Source organism: Pinus tabuliformis, chromosome J (assembly GCF_031772625.1).
Source record: "Pinus tabuliformis cultivar Carrire ecotype Pingquan chromosome J, CPIR1, whole genome shotgun sequence".
NCBI classification, from domain to species: Eukaryota; Viridiplantae; Streptophyta; class Pinopsida; order Pinales; family Pinaceae; genus Pinus; species Pinus tabuliformis.
In genome coordinates, this window is record NC_142295.1 from 847,343,187 (window position 1) to 847,354,287 (window position 11,101).

Here is an 11,101-nt window from a genome sequence, read left to right on the forward strand (position 1 = left end):
TGTGGCCACAACAAATGGCGAACCGCTGGGCGAACTAGTTATATCTGTTTCCAAATAGCCTTCGGATCAATAAAACATCAGGATGTTAAGATAAACTTGAAATGAAAACTATATAGATGGACAAGCATGGGTTCCACTTAAACATTAACTGTTTCAGGAGGGATAGAGACAAATAGCTTCTACTTGCTGATATGATCTTGACAGGCATTCTCCAATGGAAATTATGGGGCTTGTTGACCTTCCTTTACCTGTTTCCCACTTTCAAAAATCCCTTTGGGGCCGTCACTGGTCTGTCCATGCTAGTTTAGGTGTGTACCTCAGCTCTTTATTGCTCATCAAGCTTGATGTAGACATGTTTATCTTGCACTTTATATGATAATTTCAATGCTATATCTTCATTGATTGAATGGGGAGCAGTCATGGATCATGCCATATTTTTAAACCGCTTAAGCAAGGTTGGGCTTGCTGTGTCAACCGGTACTCTGAGCCGAGCAATAGTCCTTAATTTAACTGGCTTCCCAAACAACCTGTCCTTCTAGATTGGCACAAGGACTTGACATTTCATTTTCTTTTAGATAAGCCCTTCCAGTCTTAGGCACAAGGACTAGAGCGCAATTATATTTTCCACAGGGTATGAGACAGTGAGCTTAGCCCATGAAAGGAGGTTTACTTATGAGTAACAGGCATTGGACCATTTAGTGTGGTGGATGGGACCAATGGAGAATGACTGTAAACCTTACAAGCAAGTATAGGCTAGGTCTGAGTGGGATTTATTTAAATGAAACGTTCCTCCATGCCAGACCAACTGTAGTTACACATTTTTTGTTTTATACAGATGTCCTTACATGCTCCAGACATCCAAGTTATCAACAGATCTCACATAGTTCCCAACAGATGCCCATGAGGGGTTTCGGATTGCATTCCACTGTTGATTCTCAAGTGCTCATGGGTTGATAAAAAGTTTGTTTGATTGGCAGGGAAATGATGGATTTAGGAACAACAGAATCATCAGCAAGTTAATGCGGAAGGGAAAGGCTGAGAGTGGTGAATGAGGGCAATTCTGAAAGGTAGAATAAGACTAGAGGACCAACATCAGCTGGCTAAAGAGGAATGTGATTCAAAACAGCAGGAAAATGGACTTTGCAGAAAACAAAAGAAAGGACAGGAATACAAATACACTAACAACAAAATGAAATGAACTCTAACCTACTCAGGGGGTAACCACCATTTGGTGGCTACTGGAAGTATCTCTTGAGATGTTGGCCATTAACGGGGAGTTTTTCAGTTTCTCCCTGTAAGGTTTTCAATCTATAAATTCCATGACCAATTTTTTCCACAACTTGGAATGGGCTCAGCCATGAGTGTTGTAATTTGTGTGCTTACCTGTTGGCTCACTCATGAGGGATGAAAAGTAAATAAATTTCTCAATGAAATATACCACCTCGTCTTCACTTCCGTTTATAAGTTTTTCATGCTCATTTTTGTTAATGGCTGTGTTTCTGAGTGTTCTTTCGCAATGCAGGAACTCACGGATTTGATTATCACCTTCAAACACCTGCTAATTTGAGATGTTATCAGTTACGGATGATCTGAAAATCAATTCAACATGAAATTTATTCCTGTTTAATCTAAGATTAGGAAAAAGTTTCATAGCCATAGCAGCCATCAGATTAGCATCGTGGTTATACTTTCAAGGTATGTATGTGACATTGAAAGAATCGAAATTGCCAATTAAACTCCATACCTCATGTTGGTACCTCACTAGGTGTGGCAAACTGTAGTGTATCCTTTTCTTTACCTAGTTCACCATTATCTGTGGGTCATCAAAAACTTTTAGATTTTTTATATTCCTTTCAATGGCTCTTCTCAGGCCTTTTAGCAAGCCTTCATGTTCTGTTATGTTACTGCTGCGTGCGCATTCCAACCGGCTAGCCATTAGTCGTTGGTTCCCTAGTGGGCCAATGAAAATGCTCCCAACGCCTGCACTTTTAAGACAGTTAGAGTCATCAAAGTGAAGTGTCCCGAAAATAAACTCTGATGTTACGCTAAAAGAACTACCTCCTATGAAATTAGTCCTATCATCTACTATAATACAAGGTAATTCATCAGTTGGATTATGGGGTTGTTTAATTCTTTCTTCCAACTGTGTGTTTGTCAAAGCCTCCTTGACTATTTCTGCATGGCACTCTCGGAAACAGGTTTTCATGGCATAAACATCAGAACTATAATTCCCAAGAATAGGGTTATAGAAAATTATAGGTTCATTAGGGCTATTTGGTTCCGTTACCATGTACTTCATGTATCTTTCCTGGTCCACTCTTAGCATATCACTTTTTCCCCTCTGAGGCAACAGAAGATGGGACCAATCAGTTGAGAAATATCTATTTAGATTTGATGACTAGTCCCTACTAAGCAGCATCCCATAAGCCATAGGTATATCCACTACCACTATACCAATGACTTGAGTGTATTGAGGCTTGACAACCATCTGAATTAGCACATCTTTCAGCTCCCAATAACTCTCACATTCGTTTTGTCCAACTGCATAATTCGAGTTTCAGTTTTATCGGGTATTGCCTGAAGTCTCTTAGCAACAACGTGAGGCATAACAGTGGATGAGGCGCCAGAGTCTACCAAGCAATTATGCACATTCATGTTGAAGATTTCGAATGTGATAAGGAAGGGTGGAGTCATAGATTTTGATTTCCTCCCTATCATGGTTGCACTGACATCTTGGGGCTTTCGATTCATTTTAGACAATGTGGCCTCCATAGCTAATGGTATTTGGGCTGCGCTAGTCGTACTAATAGGTTTGGACATTGGCTTCTTGGTTTGGGTGCTTCAGGTGGTGGGGGTTTTGCAGTTCCACTCATTCATATCTTTCAACAACAAATCTCTTTGCTGTATTAATTTCAACAAGTCAAAATATGTGATATTAGCCCTAGACTTCTTGAGATCATCCACAATATTGTAATCAATGTTATAAATAGGATATGGTAGAGTAAATATACCTATTTTTCCATTCTTAAATGGGAGTTTACCATCTTGAGTAGCCTTTGTTGTAGTGGGAGATGCATTTTATTTCTCTGGGTGACTTACAACAAGGGCATTCTTGGATTGACTGCCAGGTCTACTATTCTCAACAGGAACTCTGGGAGCGGATGCTTTCACAGGGAGAACATCTTTCTTTGTTCGGTCTGAGGGCTTTATCGTATCTGGGAGAGGCCCTTTACTTTGCGTGTGGATTTCATTAGTGTTGACTTCTGCAATGTTATCTCCTTCATCGTCATTCTCGTCATTATGGAAATCCCACAGCACATTAATCTAGGTTTCCTCATCTGAGGGTTCATCTACTTGGTATTCCTCCTCGTCTCCTTGTTCTGGTTCGAGCTCCAGTATAGGTTCTTCTTAATTAAGGAGCGATCCAATAAGAGCCAACTCTTCTGTGTTTAAATCCCTTTCATTGGGTGGAGCAGGCAGCACAAGTTGACCATGACCACCTTCTATTTGCTTACAATATAAAGGCTTGAAGGGCTTTTTGTTGTTATAGTCTCCTCTATTACCAGTAGTACTCTCTCCATGACTCTTTTTCATATCAATGACTGTGTTCGTAAGTTTCTTAATGATCCGATGCAACCCCTCCACATTCGTGGTGTCCTTTTCTTTAGTTTCAGCCCCTTTGTTATCATTTCCATTATTCTTCTTGGATGTCTGAGAGGCTATCTTTTCTCCAGTTGTAGGGTGGCATGTTGTGAGGCTGATCATTTAATTTTCAACTTTCACTGCTTCATCAATAGCACCTTGTAAGGTTTGTACATTACTCCCTTTAACCCACATCGCTGTAGGGATAGGGAGAGCAGAGATATAGAATACCATTATCAACTCCTCTGTAGGTCTAGTGGTGGCTAGGATTCTATTGAACAAGGTGTTGAACTGGATGTTAAAATCCTTAACTTTCTCCTTGCTTTCCATTTTCAGATGGGATAATTCTAAAACTAAGGCCGCAGGTGTTTTTCATCACCAAAATCGTCCAAAAAGGCCTGCTGAAAAGCATCCCAAGAGGTAATCGACCCTATTCTCAAAGTGAAATACCATGTAGAGGCTGCACCAGTCAAAATAAAAGAGAATAGGTGGCACACCACATCTTCATCAGCGATCCCCAACCTGTGCAAGGCTAGGAAGCAAGAGCGAATATGGTTATCAGCGATATATCTCCCTGCTCAGGGTCGAAATTGGGTAACACTCTTTCTATATTTTTGGGTAAGGGATGCTGCTGCCTGGGTACCACTAGAGCATCCTGTGCAAGCCAGGGAGGGAGTGCTTCTGGAGGAGGTGGGAGTTGATTCCCACCCGGAGGAGGAGGTGGAGGCTGATTTCCACCTAGAGGGGGAACATTGGCCATACTATGGACAAGGAAGTTTTGGTTGGAGGCTTCTCTGTTACGATTCTCAAAATCAAGCGAGGAGTTACCTTTAGAAGGGGAATCCTCAAGAATCTCTTCCCGAGGGGTGTCGATACTTTACAAGGATTCTAGCACAATGTCTTCGAGAGAAGTGGCTGCTGATGTATCTTCGCTCAGGGTAAAGATCCTTGGATTTCTCTTAGTTGTTGGAGGTAAAGAGTGAAAGATGGGAAGTTGAGAGAGGGAATGAGTGTAAGCCCGAGTAAGTGCTCTGACAGGTTGTTCCTGAGTGACAGGATACTCCTACAGTCTCTCTTCCTTGGGTGACCTGGATACAAGGCTTAGAGGGGTCTCTGTTTCTTCAAAATGAGGCTCTTTCAAATGTGTGGCAGGATGTCTTCGAACTTTACGATCCATAAATTAATCCTTTTGAATCCATGTGTGGCACTTATAGATGAAATCTTGAAAAGATGGAAAGGGTGGTTCAGGCCCTCCTTCTAGTGCCAATTTGTTGACATGGCGAATGTGCACAATGCCAACAAGGGGAACTAACCCAGTCGCAAGCCCTAGTTAAACCTGTTTTCATTTGGAATGGCTAGCTCCGACGGGTTTTAAGGGACCCTGTAAACTGTTTGAACATGTCAAAAGATTGTTTCCAGGAGGAAGACTTCAATTAAATCAACAAAGATAAAACAACTAACCTCTATGTATTAAATCCTATCTATACTACTTCTAACTACTCTAATCTAGCCCTAGTTATCCTAATCTATCCTGTAGAAGCATAATACAGAGGTTTAAACATCATATGTATGTTCGGCAGGAGCGTGATAAAGAAGTTTAAACATCATGTATAGATTCAAGTCTAAATGAATCAATCACTGAATTCACAGCAGGACAAGACTGTATTAAAGCTAAATTGCAATCCAATCACTCATATAGGAATCCACATTATTTTATGAAATTAAACTTGTAACTAATGTTTAACTTAGTTTCAAATCATAGATCATTCACAAGTTAACCATGAAACTGAATCACATTCAATTCAATAAGACTAATAGTGAACTGTAAGTCATCAGTATGCATAAATACAAATCACATTTACATTCATGCTAGTAATAACACTCTGATCCAAAACAATACAATGAATCTGAAACTATGGCTCCTCCTTGAACCAAACAGTTCCCTTTATTCACAATAAATAAAAATTGTTCTTCTCCAAGCCAAAAAGCCCTCATCCTTCCTTTAGAGGTAATACTTATGCAGCTATGAATGACCCTTGGCCTACCATCACCTTTCAATTCCCTCTTTTCGTTACACAGATTAGTATGTATAGATGTGAAAGGTTGGTGAAACTATCGGCAGGCTGAGGTCACCCTTGGTGGAGCGTTCTCCTTCCAGGGGAAATGGATGGATCTCCTTGGAACAAGGGAGGACTGTGTATCATTTCTGAGCACCTGTGAGGAGTGGCTATCATTCTCTGTCTTTTCTTTGAAAGAAACTGAAGATTCTCCCATTATTCCCACATCTGGCATGCTTCGTAATGTATCTTGAGATGATGACGTCTTGGTGGATTAGCGTTGTCCTGAACGCTTCCACTAAACTACAAGAGTGCCTTCATTAGGCATTATGGTGGTTGATCTCCCTTTTAGAAAAGCGTGTTTTGCAATACTGACACCAGTGGCACAGAGGTATCATCCTAACAAACAACGCCTTCATTTGCAGCCGGATCCACTCAAACTCACTTGCAGAGATAATTTGTACTAGCAGTGATTATAAAATATGATAGAAATGCTGAAGAACAGCTTTCGCTATCATCGAAACTTCAAATGAATGATAAGGCGCTGCGAAATCAAAGGAGTTATCGTAAAAGAAAATGGCCCTTAGTTTAGCCAAAAATCGTGTCGCGAATGAGTTGCAATGGAACATCCCGATGGCACATTATAGGCAACATCACCCCTATAGGATTTCCTTTGAAAGAGCCCCGCCCTCAATATCTTTTGAAAACAAAGAAATACACAGGGAAACCCGAATCCGGATTTTAGGCCAGACTTGAAATATTATATGCCCAGATTCACAATTGTTAGTGGGTCTGGCAGACAGAGGCACGCTATATGTATATAAGCTTTGGGTCAAGGCCGATGGCGATGCGCGATATAGCCCCAGATCCGAAACATATATGAAATATAATTGATAACACCGGCGGGTCTAACAGATCGTGATGCATATGTGCATAAGACCCGGGCTCCCGCCGATATGTGATATGCGATGGCGCTGTGGACCTGAAACACATATATGTTTAGGTTCATAAATCCCTTCGGGTCCGCAATGTTACCCTTCCATTTGGAAAACACCGACTATAATGCTTTTCCCGAAACACGAGGATGTAAGCAAAAAACCTGTGTATCTGGCCGTAAGGCCGAACTTGAAAATTAATGCTCCCAGTTTTATAATCATCGACGGGTCCAGGTGGTTATGGTGGGCCATATACATGGATTACGGACCCCACCAATAGCGATGAGTGATGGGTCCCAGACCCGAAACATAATATATTTCTGTCAATATGGCCATCGGGTCTAGAATATTTATGCGCCCTTTATATATAGCTTTGGGGCTTGGCCATTTAGTGACTTGTGATGCTGTGGGGGACTTACTCGCATCGCTCTTATTCATTCATGATAAACCAGCCTTTGCCTTTGATAAAGGGGAAGTGTGATGAGTGAAAAGGGATGATTCATGTATGCGTTGTGAAGCACTTCGGCCATAAAGAGTTATGAAGGCGAATGAGGTGTGATAGAGGGTTTTGTGCGTTAAGTGCACGAATGACCATAGTAAGGATGGGGGGTGATTATATATGCAGACCTATTTTTCCAGAGACACTTATGAGGATTGAGGGAGGTCCAAAGAGGGAACGAGAGTGCAAGTTATAAATAAATCATGCTGCAGAGCTATTTTCAAGGGGAGGTCTTGACCATTAAGAATTGAAGTGTTAACCCGGCATGGAGTTAGAGTTTATGAGATGAAAGTAGATCATTCAGGGAATTGAAAAATCCAACTTCAAGGGGATCCATTTAAAATTGGCTATCGGAGCTTGTTCTAATGGGGTGATAGTTGTGGCCACAATAGGATGGAAAACCAACAAAAGATCTTGCCCATGGGGAGATTGCAAGGGGTAATAGTGGATATCGAAGGTGCAAGCACGCAAACGGACTTTGAGGTAATAGAGATTGTGGATGACAGTAACCCTTAACCTGCATTACTAGGAATAGACTGGGCCACAGATATGAATGGAGTCATCAACCTAAAAAAATGTAAGATGATATTCGAGAAAAAGTCCCTATGTGTTGTAGTTCCGCTGGATCGAGCTGAAGGAGCTTGGTACGCTGAACCCGTGTGCGATGACGGAAGCGATGATGAGCTAGATTGTATCTACAAGAGAATCACGCGAGACCAGGATTGGCTAAATACCACTGCAGATGGAAGGGTCTCGTTGGAGCGCGCAAGTTCCTGCCCTTCAGATTCAAACGAAGAAGATGAACACTAGCACAATCGGTTGAGCGAAGTGACAATGCTAAATTGTAATATGATGACTACATCACTATGTTGCATAACAATCCAAGCTCGAGATCTACCGACATATGATGGGTTGACAACGATGGATGAATTCTTGAACAAGTTTGAGCGCACAGTACCAGAGCACCAACGGTTCAATGCATTGAAGTGGGCGTTGCGTGCAACACCTGTGTATTGATGGGGAACACACCAAGGAGACTTTGAAAACTGGTGTGGCTGCAAGAGGATGATGCAGCTATGGTTTGGGAAACTGGAACTATGAATAATCGAGAAATACAATGGACGCAATGACCCATGCACGCACCTCACAAAATGGACCAAGGCCTATGGAGAAGAACCTCAACTTGAATGGGCACACTTATTTTATCATACCCTGGATGTCATACCAAGGAACTGGTATACCGAGACAGAACTCCAACATGGTATGGGTGAATGGGATGTCTTGCGTGAAGGATTTTTGTTAACATTCTCATTTGAAGACCCATGGGCAGATACTGTTGACGATGCGCTGCAAGTCGTGAAAGCCGCCATCTTCAAAATACCACAGGAACCACAGAAAATAGCTCAACCAGTATGGTCACCTCAGTTAATCCATGCCCTAGAATGTTACAATGTACAAGTAGAGGATGATGATGACAACCCACGAAATATTAATATTCCGAAAACTGAAGGGAGTTGCGACGTTCGAGGACCATCAATCCAGGACCCTGACATCACTGCGCTGCTGAAAACAATGCAGGTGAACATTGGTATAGATGGGGAGCCGAAGTATGTGATGCTTGGGGATTATCAAGATGATGCCACAGTGGATAAGGTTGTCGAGCTACTTCGCGAATATCAAGTCTACTTGTTCCCAACCAAAATCACGGAGTTAAAGGGGATCCTTGGCAACTTAGGAATGATGAAGATTACTCTGAAACTGGACGTGAAGCTCGTTAAGTAGCGGCCTTACCATTTGAATCCAAAGTATAAGGAAAAGGTCCATGAAGAGTTGGACAAAATTCTTGCAGCAGGAATTATTGAGCCAGTAGAAGAATCCAACTGGGTGAGTCCTATGATAGTGCAGGAGAAAAAACAGAAGGGCGACATTTGAATCTGCATGGACCTCAGGAAGCTTAATGACACCTGTGTTCATGATCCATTTCCGACACCATTTACAGATGAAGTATTGGAGAATGTTGGGGGCCAGGAAGCTTACTCATTCACGGATGGGTTCTCAGGGTACCATCAGATCAAGATCACGCTGGAAGATAGGAGCAAGACAACCTTCACAATTGAATGGGGTTTTTTTCAATACACTGTTATGCCTTTTGGACTCAAGAACATGCGAGCAATATTTTCATGCGTCATGGTGGCCACGTTCAAGGAATTCATCCACAAGTTTTTGGAGGTCTATTTCGATGATTGGACTATATTTGGGTTAGTTAAAAACCATATAGTAAGCTTATAGTTGATGCTGGATACTTGCCGATGACAACAAATTGCACTGAATCTTAAGAAGTTCACCTTCCTCGTCCCCTTTGGAAATTTTCTTGGCCATTTGGTCTACCAGCAAGGTCTGATGGTGGACCCTGTGAAGATTGTTATCATTCTCAATCTGGAAGTATCGTGAAGTGTCAAACAACTACGCACCATGTTGGGGCACACTGGCTACTATTGAAAGTTTATTAAGAGCTATGCACAAATCACAGCACCAATGGAAAAATTGTTTAAAAAGGACACTACATATTGTTGGAATGATGATTGTAAGAAAAGTTTGGAGGTTCTCAAGGAAAAATGGCATCTACTCCCATTTTGGTTTTCCAAAAATGGGACATCGAATTTCATGTACATGTTGATGCGTCATGTATCGCGTTGGGCATTGTACTCACGTAGGAATGTGTGGAAGGCATCAATCACCCAATCGCATTCGCAAGTCAGCAGTTGTCCAAAGCCAAAAAGAACTACTCTACTACAGAGTGCAAGGGACTGGTGATGGTATATGCGCTCCAAAAATACCGCCACTATCTACTTGGTGGGCACTTCAAGATGTATACTGATCATTCCACGCTGAAATACCTGGTGAACAAGCCTGTGTTGGGGGGGCGCATATGCAGATGATGGTTATTATTTCAAGAGTATGACTTCGAGGTCATCGTAAAGCTAGGACGCTTAAATGCAGGACCAAATCACCTATCACGAATTGAGAATGGTGAGGAGCCAACAAATTTGGAGGAGGGACTACCTGATGCACAGCTCTATGTAGTGCGTGTCGCGGATGGCCACTTCGAAGATATAATCCATTTCTTAACCACAGGGACTGCACCACAGGGATATTCAGTCTAGCAAAAGAAAGAATTGGTGGTACGCGCGGTGGATTTTTCTGTTATTGCAGGGCACCTCTACAAAATGGGAAACAATGAGATATTATGAAGATATGTACCTGAATTTGAACGAGGGCAGATCCTCGCAGAAGCACATGGGGGGCTGCAAGAGGACACTATGCAAGATGGGCAATGGCACAGAATATTCTTCGTGCCGGACTATCGTGGCCAACTCTACATCAAGATTCAAAAGTGTATTGTCGGGCTTGCGATGTATTTCAACAGACTGGGAAACCATCGCGAAGGGATGAGATGCCACTCAATCCACAGATGATGTCGCATCCATTCAAAAAATGGGCAATATACTTTGTGGGGTCCATCAAACCTCAAGGGAAGACAAATGCACACTATATCATCACCGCGATAGAGTACTTGACTCGATGGGTGGAAGCACAGCTAGTTAAGGACTGCACAACTGCTACAGCTGTGAAATTTTTGTTCAAAAATGTGTTGACATGGTTTGGATGCTTGAAAATTCTAATGAGTGACCGCAGAACGCACTTCTTAAATGAAACTATCAGTGCACTCACTGAGGAGTTCCAGGTGTATCATTAGCAAAGTATGTCGTACCACCCGCAAGCTAATGGGACAGTAGAAGTATTCAACAAGATTCTGGAGACTGCGTTCACCAAATTATGTAACGTGTAGTGAAACGATTGGGACTCATGCATAGCTGTCATCTTATGGGCATATAGAACCACAAGCAAGAAATTGACTGGTCAGACACCTTTCAGGTTAGTCTACGGAATGGAAGCCGTCATGCCAA